The 12,791-nt window shown below is 39.2% G+C and overlaps 1 protein-coding gene across 50 annotated transcripts in view; it reads right to left on the reverse strand.

Moving 5' to 3' along the window:
• The window catches only part of Sorbs1 (sorbin and SH3 domain containing 1), a 227,199-nt gene that overhangs the window by 157,743 nt on the left and 56,665 nt on the right, over nucleotides 1-12,791 (reverse strand). For 49 of the 50 annotated variants that reach the window (XM_033761268.1, XM_033761266.1, XM_033761262.1 and 46 more), the window contains exon 2: nucleotides 7,663-7,748. The gene's annotated coding sequence lies outside the window, so the exon portion shown is untranslated. Of the gene's footprint in view, nucleotides 1-7,610; nucleotides 7,749-12,791 lie in introns of those variants that run through there. The other variant, XM_033761254.1, reaches the window with a different exon arrangement.

Genomic DNA, 12,791 nt, shown 5'->3' on the forward strand with positions numbered 1-12,791 from the left:
AAAAACAAATTATGTAAGAACCAAGACCTGTCATGTAAAGGTTCAAGATCCCAATGATGAATGTAACTGTGCTGTATGCCTAAAACGTACCAATAAACTTAACGAAAAAAAATTATGTAAAATTCTCTGATTTTTAAAGTTCTAGCCCCTACTTTGAGAACCTTTAAAATATTGATGTTTGTTTGCAGGTAGCTAGTTTGCAACTGCCACAGAGGACAATATGTTAGAAGTATGATGAACTCAGGGAACAAATATAATGTCTAGAAACATGAATTTTTGTTGGAAAAATGAAAGTCCCCCCCACACCACCCAATGTGTGGGGAGGTAATATCAGCTTTTTCTCTGGGCAGAGGACCTGAGAGGGAATAAATCAACCTGAGAAAAGATGAAACTGGCTGTTACAAAACAAAAAGGCTAAAGTTACCTTTGTTTCCTTTTTAAATTAAAGCATAGCAGGTCCTTCATTCCAAGCTTTTCACTCCATGTTGGTACAATTCTGCAAACTACAAATTGCAGACATTACATTGACTTAAGCTAAACTATGTTCTCTTATCTCTCTGTCTAATCAGAAATGCCACTTTAGAGTGGGTGCTTGCCACACAGAACTACCCAAAAGCACCCACATTTAGAATGACGTGTGTGACTCAGAACGATATCTGAGCAGAGGACTTCCACCTCCTAAAACTGCAGAAGTGTTATATATGCCTGTGCACCTCAGAGAGGTTCCTGACCTCTCCCCACAAAGCCCAGGAGTCAAATCCTAATAGATTACAATAGTGAAAGTTGAAGTAAGTGAATTCAGTAAGCCCAAAAAAATACAGCTTTTTTAAAGCACACCTCTACAGAAACCATTTTCTTTTTTTTTATTTAATCATGCCATAATCAGCAGACCAGAGATATTCTGAGTGGGGAAAACACTGAGTCATCTCCATGTTGATAAGGAGACTGCAGAATGCGGGCACTGCTGTGAAGTAGGCATTGGATGGTGCCTTGTCTAAATCAGTCCCTGGAACAATCAAGATGATTTCTTTCATACTATGACATTGGTGATGATGTCGATCTCCTTGTTTTAGTGACAACCTCAAGCACAATCTAATATTTACCTCTCCAAACAATAAAAAAAAAGGAAAGACAAAAAAAATATTCCATTCTATTTGTATTCAAAATACTCATTACAAATAGACGGAAAAAGACAAAATATCTTGTTTTTACACATGGCCAGCTAATGTGATAAAATTTCCTGATTGTTTAAAGATGTAAAATCAAAGACATAAATCTCTTGGAGAAATACCCAAACCTAAGAATGTCACTGCTGCACAAAACAGATATTATGAACATCATGTCTTTGTAGGATATAACAACTGTGGCCGAAAAGTGGCTTTGAAAACCTTTGGTAACAGTAAGATGGCAGCCCAGAGAGATCCCAAGAGCAGTGTGACAAGAGGCACTAAGCCCATTAACAATTCATGCAAATTCTACTTTGAGTATTTGCCTAAGGTAGATTGAGATTCTTAAGACAAGGAATCTGAGTTTGGGTTATGGACCACAATGGGTTCCAAGTCTCATGTTCTGTTCCACAATGTAATATGACTGCTCTAAAGAACAGCAGTGAAAGGAATGTTTTGTTGAAATGGCCCAATTTGTGGATCTGCATATGGCAACTAAATCCTTATTTGTATAGAGTACTTGAATAAAATATTTTTTTCAGCTTTAATTGAGTTTATTGGTGCATTTTAGGGATACAGTACAGTTACATTCATTGTTGGGAATTTGTACCTCTACATGACATGTCTTGGTTCTCATTTTTTCCCTTTGTCTCTGCCCTCCCTTCACCCCCTCTCCCCCCCCACCTACAAATTGAATAAAATATTGACCAGAAGCAACCTTAAATTCTTTCAGAAACAAAGAAAGGAGAGAAAGAAATTGGCCTGATTGACATATTCCCATACATTCAAAAACACACAACTCAAATTAAAGAACCCTAGTCCTAAATTTCAATGAACATGAAGCCACAGGCAAAAAAAAGGGGGGGAAACATTGTGAACTGGCAATTACCTCAGGCAAAGTTTACATTCATTTAGCAAGAAGAATTATATTCCAAATGGTAAAGGAATTTAAAACTCTTCTAGATCATTATTTTAAAGTAATATAGTAATATATAAACAATACAAAAAATTTAAAGTACAAGTAGATGGAAAAGACAAAACATCTTGTTTTTATACATAGCCAGAAAATATGATGCAATTTCCTGCATGTTCAAAAAGTGCAAATCGAATACATAAATCTTCTTCCCACGCCACTGTCCTACCCACAAGTCTGCTAATTCAAGCATCTCCTCCTGAAATGGTCTACAAGTGTATGCCAAAGAGTTGTTCTACAGGCTCTATTCTGTTATGGTTTGGTTTGGTGTTTGTTTTCTTAACTTAAAAAGTATGCTACCTTTTTTTTTAGAGGGGTAGGGGTTTACCTGGCTTTTAGTTCATAGAGCTTTCAGTCTATAATTGGTTGGCTCCACAGCAGGGTGGCAGAGGGACAACAGTTAATGGCAACAGATGCAGCAAAAACAAGGAAATTTAACAGCATCTTTCTGCTCCTTTTATCTCATTCAGACTTCCAGGGATTAGGGCGATGCCAAACCAATCACTCACTTGTAGTGGTTAAGTAATACACACCCTTAAACATAGCATCACATCCTCTAGATTCACCCACCTCCAAAAAAGACTGCATGAAACTTTGGGGACACATCTAGACATGACCCATAACATTCCTTTCCTGGCCCCTCAAAGACTAGTGCATATCCCTTTATTCAAAAAAGCAGCCCCTCTCTAAAAGTTGCCAAAATATGCCACCATTTTTTAAATGTCCCCTTACTTTAAGTCTCCAGGGATATGGGAAGGTCACATTCTTTCTTTTAATTTCTTTTATTTACTTACTGAAGAAGGAAACAGATATCAGAAATCCTCAACTGCCAGTAAGTAAAGTATCATTCTTTTAAATTTTTATTTATCTTCTACTCTGTCAGAAAAGAAGACAAAGGAAAACTAGAGTTGATACCAACTGTCATGAATCTCATTCCACTGAAACCTTCACTGTACCATAAACCCATTGGTTATAGACACAAAACTTTACACAACCGATGCTCATTTCCCAGAGTAGATACTCCAGAACTGCCACTCATATTTCACTGAAAACTAGAAATCTTGAAACACATATAAAAGCAAGTAATGTCTGTGTATTGTGCAAAGAATCCAAAACACCTCAATTTAGAACATTCTTATCATCCTCTCCTCCAAAGCTGCACGAGTTTCCCATTCTTTTGTCATAATTTCCACAAAAGGCCTGAGTAGACCAGGTGGAGTGGGGAAAGTCAAATGTTTCCAAAGAAGGATATTTTGGGGATCTCCAAAAGACTTGGAGGTGGGGCTAAACTGAAAGGTTCACACATTCACTCAGAGGAAGGAAGCATCAGGCTTTTGAGCTCATAATGGTGAGGAGCACACAAGACTTCTGGAGGCAGCAAAACTAAAGAAAGTAACCAAGAAGCCTGAAACGGGGAAAGGGAAAGTTAAGCCCAGTGAGAAAGTAGAAAAAGTTCAGTAGGGCAATGGGTCTGGCAAATGGACAAAATCAATACAGAGCAGCTACATTTTATGCCAAAAGCTTAGAAATAGATGAAAATGTATATGATTCAGAACTGATTTTCTCCTATCAATCAACAGTGGTTGAGGGCTATGAGTGGTATGTGAAATGTATGCATCTACTACAACCACCACTGTATTTGTGTTTACTGTGGGTTTTTTGTTTTGTTTTTTGTTTGGGTGGGATTTTTTTTTTCTGCTTTTTACCTTGTAACATTCACCCTTGATATTTTGAAGATACCCTCAATATATCTTAAATTGTGCCTCTACAAAGCATGAAAACATGGTGCCTGTGTTGTATTCTTCATAGAATCATATCCCATCTAACTTTCACTGCAAAATTTTCAGACATGTTTTTCATTTAGTAAACCCTCAGTTAATGCACTTTTCGATGATATAATTATAGAGTGAAAAAAATCTGAAATGTATGAACAGCAAATCAAACTTAGCCATTAAAATACCTTGCAGAAATTCCAGCTCATAAAGCGCAATGCAGTTTACATGTTATTGGCAAAGGATGCTAGGCTTTTGTGCTTGCCAGCCAAAGACATGTGACAACTGCACAAATGCAGTTTATAATTCATTCAACTGACCAGATTTAAAAGTATGCAATTCTAAACTAATTTTCTTGATTTGGAGGAATCAAAGTATGTCAGATTTTTTTTTCCAGGTACCAGAGATCGAACTCAGGACCTTACACTTGCAAGGCAGGTGCCATGCCACTGAGCTAAATCCCTCGCCAGCTCAAATTTTTTTTTTTTTACAAGGTGAGGCTTTGTTCCTACTTTTATATCACATTATCTAATTTTGTATAATTCATATTTGCCTAAAATGAAATCATACATATTCATTAGTGTGTCTTAATTTCTTAGTAGACAGTTTTATCTGGAAAATCCATCCTTTGCTTCCTTTCTTTTCTCTGTCAAAATTCTACATATGCCCTCCTTTCTCTCCCTAAAAGATCTCATCCAACCTCATAGCTTTAAATAACATCTATGTGCTGATAACTCTCAAACATACTATTGCTAGCTCCAGTGAACACTACATTTCTATGATACCACAAATGGGCATTTCAAAATCAACAAAATTCAAACAGAATTTGTATGGTGCCTCTTTATTCCCTCAGTAAATGGCAACATCAATTGCCCAACCAAAAAAGCTGGACTCATCTTTGACTCCTCACACCCCACATGTAATCCAGCCAGTTCCCCTTTCAAAATATATTCTGAGCCATTTCATTATTCCTACCCTGAGCCAGGCCACACTCTTATTCCCTGCCTAAACTGCTCCAAGGGCCTCCTATAGGTTACACCAATTCTTCTCTCGCTCTCAAAAAGTCTATTCTCCACTCAAGATCCAGAAGAATGATTTCAAAGCAGAAAGAAGATCACATCAACGATTGTATTCAAACTTCTCCAGTAGAATTCAATCACTCTTGAGAGTAAAATCAAGAGTTGGCATGGTACAAAGCTGTAATCCCAGCACTCTGGGAGGCTGAGATCTGAGGGTCACAAGTTCAAAACCAGCCCCGACAATTTAGCAAGATCCTGCCTCAAAAGGAAGGACAGGAGGGGAAGGGGAGGGAAAAGAGGATGAAAAAAGTAATTGGGATGTGATATGTACATGTACCAACTCCACACAAGGAATATAAACGTTATATATTGCAAAGATGCACAAAGAAAAGGAAAGGGATGTAGCTCAGTGCGAAGGCACTTGGTTTAATAGCCTGTGCTGGGGTGAGAGTGGGGGAAGTTGCTTCTTATCATAGCCTATACTCTCTGGCTCCATCTATAACTCTGATCTCACTTCACACCACTCTCCCTCCCTATAGCTACCTCCAGGCCAAATCCAACCAAACTAGCTCTCTTCCTTTTCCTCTATCATGCGGAGAGCATCCTACATCAAAGGCCTTCTTTTCTTTTTACTTACTGTTCCCTTTGCCTAAACACTCTTCCCCAGTTCCTTTCCGATTATTTCAAAAACAACCCTTCTAGTTCATCTTGTTTCATTTTTCCATAGCACTTATTACTACCTGAAGTTACACTTCCTACTCAGTTATTTGTTTGCTTCATTCAGAAACAAGAACTTGGTGTGCATTTATAAGATGCAAGGTATTCTGAGAGCTACAGCAGTGAATGAGACAAGCAAAGATCCCAGTCCCTATAAAGCTCACATTCTTGTTTGTCATCCTCACTAAAACCTCAACTCCAAGAGACAAGGACACACAGTCCATCTTGTGGCCAACGAATCCCTAGTGCCAAGAGCAGTACCTTGACACCAAGTAAGCATCGATACATCTGCTGAGTGGATGAAATGTCCTATCATGTGCAGCACTCTGCTTCCAGGAGAACGCCAGCTATGTCAGAGTTCTTCCTTCCTATCAGCTGGGATCCAGGTTGAGAGCCAAAATGTCCACCATGCCCCCTCAGAAAAGTCTGGATGCCAACTCTGCAGTTGAGTTGGCTCCCTAAGTCCCCTAACTCGAGACTTACTGGTCCTGTCTGACTGCTATTCCTTACCACTAGAGTGCCCTGCAAGCTGCCCACATGATTTTGGTACTAGGATTTGTCTCACTGGATCATAAGAGAACTTAACCCACCTGGTGGGAACTGACCAAGCAATCATCATTAAACAGGCTAGTTTTTCTCAAAAAAAAAAAAGTTCTGGAATTAAGGGGCATGGGTTACATTTTTTCCCCAGTTCACGGTAGTCCTGCCCCTTCAAAGTTCACATGAGACTTTCACCATCAACAGGGTACTGTCCCTCCACCTATTCACACTTAGAACTAAACACAATTTGTTAAGGACATACTTTTTGCCTCCTTCATTTGCCATGGAAGCAAGGTGTTTACCTGCTCTGATGACTAATTATATCCCTTAAAAATTTTGTTAATTGAAATGATCTAATCTCATATAAAAACAAAGGTAACTGTTAAATGCAGCTAATTTATTAAAAAAAAAAAAAAAAACAGCAGCTAGGCTGGGATTTAGCTCAGTGGTTCCGGTGCTCAAAAGCACAAGATCCTGAGTTCAATCCCCCATACCAAAAAATAAATAAAGAAAGAATAATAATAATAATAATAATAACAACAGCAGCTATAGGAACAAAAAATGAAAATCTCTTGAAATATTCTGGAGATCCCCAAAAATACGTATTTAAAAATCATTTCTAACATACACGTATGTAAGAATAATATTCACATTTTAATATACTAGTTGACTTAGATATGCCCTGCTTTGTTGCCTTCTCTCATGGCTTTAGTACAGGAAGACATCTACAAACACTACAAAAACAAAGGTAGGACCTCCAACTGGTGGTCTACTGAGGCCAGCTGGGTTTGGAAGCTATTTCTTCCTACTTGTGGGACTCCAGATTAAAAACTTTGTTAAGGGGGCTGAGGATTTATCTCAGTGGTGCTGATGCCTGCCTGGAAAGCACAAGGTCCTGAATTCGCAAAAAAAAAAAAAAAAAAAAAAAAAAAGCATTAAGTTAATAAAGTGATAGGAAGAGGTAGCCTGCACTACATCTCAGAGCCAAGTATTTGCCATTATATTTTTCCAGTATTTCATTCTCTTTGAAGCATTTTCACATATATTATCTCTTTTAATCTTCAAAGTTAAGTAATCCTAGGCCAAGCGTGGCGGCACATGCCTGTAATCCCAGCACTGGGGAGGCTGAAGCAGGAAGATCACTGTGAGTTCAAGACCAGGGTGGGCTACACAGTTCCAGGTCAGTCTCAACTACATAGTGAGACCCTGTGTCAAAAAACAAAACAAAACCAAAGTTAAACAATCCTGCAATGTCAACAGGAAAAGACACATTTCTCTGATGGGACCAGGAGAGGTCAAATAATTTACTTTAGATTCTACAGTAAAAGTGACAGAATTCAGATATGCCTAGGCCCATCCCAGTGTCCTCTCTTATGTAAGGGAAAGGACAGTATGGTTCCTGCAAATCACACTCTTCAGTCACCTGAAAATAGTTCCATTCATGGCAGTAGACAGAAAAAAGTACATGTATTCACCAGTGGTTTAAGGTGGTGGGAAGAGACATTGGTCCTGGAGCTCTGGGCAGAGAGGTTTCACAGACTCATCCAATGGATGCCAACTCCTGCAATGACAAATACATAAAACACCTGCCATGAATCGCAAGCATCCTGTGACCTGACCCCAGAGAAATCCACCCAAACCAATTGCCAAGTATCCCATTTAGGCTCAAAGGCCCCTTTCTTCTCTTCCAGTCCAACTCCTTTTCCCACTCTCACTTCTCAGAGTAGAACAACAATTTTCAGTTCACCCACTGAAATGATCTCCATTAGAATTATAGGATCTTAGGCAGAAAGGAGCATCAGACACCATCTTTAATAAGGATCACAAACTAAAAGCACAGTGAGTCACATCTAGCTTACAGACATATGACATTTCATCTGCAGCTATGTGCCCAAAAAATCTGAGCCCAAACTTTAAAATCACAGAAAAAAGCACAAACTTAAAAGTCACATAAAAATCTAGACTTCTAGCTTCTCTTAAAAAAAAAAAGATGTCTGTCGGGCCTGAGACTTAGCTCAGTAGGGCCACACCTGCCTTGCAAGTGCAAGGTCCTGAGTTCCATCCCCAGTACCAAAAAGAAATGGCCTATAACAGTGTCTGACACTGATAAGGATTATCTGGTGCTAAGCAGCAGCCCATTCACAGACAGGCTTGGATGTTGTAAAATACCATCATCCCCACCATGCCCTATGGTTTCCTCAACACAAAGAAGAACTGTGGTTGTCATTTATCATGACCCTTATATTATTGTTTCTATACTATTGATATATCATCCTTTACTTATGATTCTAGTAAAAGTGAAAAAACTAAAGAAAAAGGGGCCATGTTCTAAGGGAAAAAATAGTAGAGCACATAGAATACCTTAAGTTAGTAGCCTTACTCTGTAGACACTTGTAACCCCCAAAGATGTACAACACTCCAATTTCCTACAAGTTAGATGCAGACAGGAAACTGACCTGCCCACTCCTTTCGTTAAAAGCTGAGCTTATTTAGAACCCAGGTCTCTTGACTGCCAATATAGGCCTCTTTTACTATCTATTGGTTCTGGAGCTCTTACAGTAGTCTTGCATTATGAATCCAAAACTAAGTATAATAAATATATACATACATATGTGTGTCTTAAAATTAATATTTATCTATAAAAGAAGTATTAAAAAGAATACAGAGATGAATCATCTTACCTACTTTCTATTATAATGTTTGTTCTCCCTTTGTGTCATGAAAGAATATGACCAATTATACCAGATTGCCTCATGGTTTATTTCCCAGTATGACAGACACTTCAATAATTTCACTGCTTTAAGTACAAAATTTTTTTTTTAAAAACCTGCAAATGCCATGCACCTACTAATTCAAAAGTGCTTAATTCAATATACTGAACTGCCTAAAACACTGTATGCTAGAAAAAAAAATCTCCCTTAATACATATGTGCCCTAAAAATAGGACTGTAAATAAGCTTATAAGGTATGAGCTCTGTAATAAATGAGCAATGTTCAACTTTAAGACGGCAGCAGTTATTTATATCACCCCTTCAATGAACTGACTCATTCACTCAACAAATATTAAATGAATCTTATTATACACCAGACAACATGTGAGGTGATGGAGATACAAAAGTGAAGAAAACCCTTAAATTGCTCTTCTTGAATAAAAGACACATACAGAAACTCCAAACAATTAGCAAAACAATGAGTAAGTGCAATGATTGGAGTATGCACATTTGTTAAGGAGCATGAGCAAAGATACCTAATGCAGCAGAGAGAAAGGACACTTTCTAGCATGGACACAGGCCTGAGGAAATCCTAAAACTTGTGTGGGAGTTGACCAGGAAAGATGATAAGAGAGAAAATGGAGGTCACAAGCTATGGAACAAAATAGGCAGAAGCAAGGAGGTGTGAACAGCCACTCCAATACAGTCCTGTTATCAATCTCTTGTAAGATTTTTTTGTTGTTATTATTTGTATTTTGACAGAGGGTCTCACTATGTATTTCAGTATGGCCTTGAACTCATTATGTAGCCCAAAGCTGGCCTCAAACTCCCAGCAATCTTTCTGCCTCAGCCTCTTGAGTGCTGGGATTACAGGCCACCATGCATGGCCTTTACTCTGTATCTTAAAACCCCCTGCTTTATGCCACATGACCTAGGATCTGCTGGGACTTGATGTATGGTGCTGCACGCCCACTCTTGGAAGTGTATCTCACCAAGTGCCCGTATCAACAATACAACCAATCAGGCTTGCCCCCTGCCAATGCCTACTTAAGACTCCTTAGGTCAATCAATGTCATCCCAGAGTACACACAGCCCAAGAAATATGGGAATAGAAACCCTGAGCCTTTCATGATAAAAAAGACAACAAAAAATGATTGCTCCTTTTGCCATTCTAAGACCGCCTGGTCTGTTCCCATCACAGGACGGCTAGAAACTACTGTACTATGCATTCAAGCCTCAAGCAAAATGTTCATGAGAAAATGTTCCAGAATATCTACCCATCAAAATCCTAGGTTAAGTATTCTTCATATATAATAGAGATGAGTCACTGCTCTGCTGAGGCAAATTCAAGAAAAAGCAGTTTAAAAACAAAACTAGGAAAGGGGCTTAAAGAGGAGTAAAGGCCAAATACGTAAAGTCAATGGTGAGAGTTCAGTATAAGCAAATGATGTGGCAGAGTCCACCAAAATTATGTGAAGACTTCCTCATATGAGTAACTGGTGGGCAGTTTCCCAAATCTGGCTGAAAACTAGAATCACCTGGAGAACTGACGCAACAACAATTTCCCCAGGTCCCTAGCTCATTAAAACAGAATCTTTGGTTTGGAGGCCCTGGCATAGTTTAAAAGCCTCCCACAGGTGATTCCAATGCCCAGTTAATGGAAGGCATATTTCACCCAGAGGCCAGAAAAAAAAATCACTCTAAGGCCATTAATTAAGGATCCTCCAGGAAAGATTCAAGGATCCAGATTTCAGAGGAGTTACACATTCTTAGTATAATTATTCACTCTGTATTGCATTATGATGACTATCACTTAACTCCTTTTTTATTTAAATAAATAAAAACAGAATACCAGTAGCTGGAATGGTAACTGGGTAAGCGAAAGAAAAGGATCTTCATCTTTGCAACAGCCCTTTGGACACCCAGTGGCAATACCGCCAGATACACAGTGGAGGCCGTCCAATCTCAGCAGCAGAGCAGCAACTTCATACACCAACGCAGGCTGCTTTTAGCAGACAAAGGACCTGGGGCATCCAATCACTAAGATGGCCTTCGAGGAACAGCTCCACTCAGATCAGGTGCTTCCTGCCCATCAAAGGGCAGGACACTGCAGATTGATGCAGTATGTGAAAACCAGCCAAGCCAGATGAACACTACTCTTTCCAGATTTCCATTTTGTGGTCATGTATCAGCCTGAGCAGTCCCACATCAAGAAAGGCAAAGTAAATGCCATGTACCACAAAGATGACAGATCAGACTAGGCTGCTTCCCTGAATGGATCATCCTGGCCAAATCTCTTCCCTGATACCACTGTGCACCACCAGGTGACCTTCAGAGAGCCAGCACCAGAGAAACCCTTAGCTCGGTAAGGTCAGCCTTCCTCACTGCAAGGCCTGCAGCAATTCATACTTCAACAAAATGAGAGGGTCAAGAGTCCCTGAATCCTAAGAATCTTCCACTTGAGCTATAATACAAATTGAGAATATGGGTGGGAGAGGAAATCTAGGAAATGCTCAAGCCATGATTTGCCCTGACATAGTAGCCCTCAATTTTTAAGCAATTCATCATTTCTCCTGCAGTTCTATTATACTGTAGTCTACACAAGATATTCATTCCTCTAGTTTCCTGCTCCAAAAAATATTACAAGACTTGCAGCAGATTATGCAACAACCCAAACCTCCCCTTCATCTACATGCTTTTCTCTATGCCATCCCCAAAATACAGAGCTATACTGGCTGTTGCCAAAGTTATCTTAGCCATCCTTATTCTTAGCAAACATCAACCTGTTCTGGACCACCAGGGCCTCCCATGGTAAATCTTACAGTACCACACGTCTCTCCTTAATAGTACATCACTTAATTTTTACCTTGTTTTTACATTAACCTAGAGATGGACAAAATCCATGTCATTTTGTTTTGCCTTTTTGTTGTCATTTTTAAGTTTTAGGAAAACTTTGTTTGACCATCTCCCATTTTAGTGCCTTAGGACTCTTTAGTTTCCTTCAAAATACACCAAATTTCATGCCACCTAGCTCCAAACCTGGTTCCTCTTTGTTCTAAATCCAAGGTCCAAATTCCTTTCTGAGCTCCCTGCAGACTCACTTTTCTGCTTCCACAAATTCAAACTTCTCCACTGACAGAGTCCAGAGAGCAAATCCCCAACCGGTCTTGACATTGACCAACTTGGGAAAAGAACAAATCAGAGTAAGGATCTATTTCATTTTTAAGTTTCATGGTTATTTTATTTAAAATGACTTGGTACTATGCAAAATGACATTGCAAACAACTTCCTTTTTTCCAGAACAAATCCCCTAAGGCTGTAATTGGTACCAACACCCCCAAATCTTGAATTCCACTGAAGCTTCCAGAATGCTTCATGCTGCAGTGGCCTCTCATTCCGGTGCCCAGCATCCTGCAAATGCACCCATAGGCAGAGGAAAGCGGGTCTTTGGGAGCTTTTTAAAGCTTCCCCACCTACTCTACAGATTCAGTAGGAGGACGATGAATGTTTCCAAGTTCTCTGAATGACACAAAGATCATAAAAAATTAGTTGAAAAATAGCAAAATGATTTTAGCTCCCTTTAAAAAAAAATAAAAGCCCACCTACTTTAAATGAGTCACAATGACTTCATAACTCTTCCTTGCTCTAGAATATGTATTCTTCCTCCCCAAGCCAATGCTTTTCTCCCTGCTCCCCCACCCTAAGGCAATATGGGCCCAGGTCTCCACAGATACCTATTTTATCTGATTCAGAGACCCTAAGAACATGTTCACAAAGCTAGAACACATCCTGCAGATGGCTGGAGACTCCTTTCCTCTAAAACTTTGCATTTACTGTTTGCCATTCCTATGGAAAAAAAAAAAAAAAAAAAAAAAACATTTACATCTTTTGCC

The sequence above is a fragment of the Fukomys damarensis genome, unplaced genomic scaffold (assembly GCF_012274545.1).
Source record: "Fukomys damarensis isolate Sample0158 unplaced genomic scaffold, DMR_v1.0_HiC HiC_scaffold_8, whole genome shotgun sequence".
In the NCBI taxonomy this organism is placed as follows: Eukaryota; Metazoa; Chordata; class Mammalia; order Rodentia; family Bathyergidae; genus Fukomys; species Fukomys damarensis.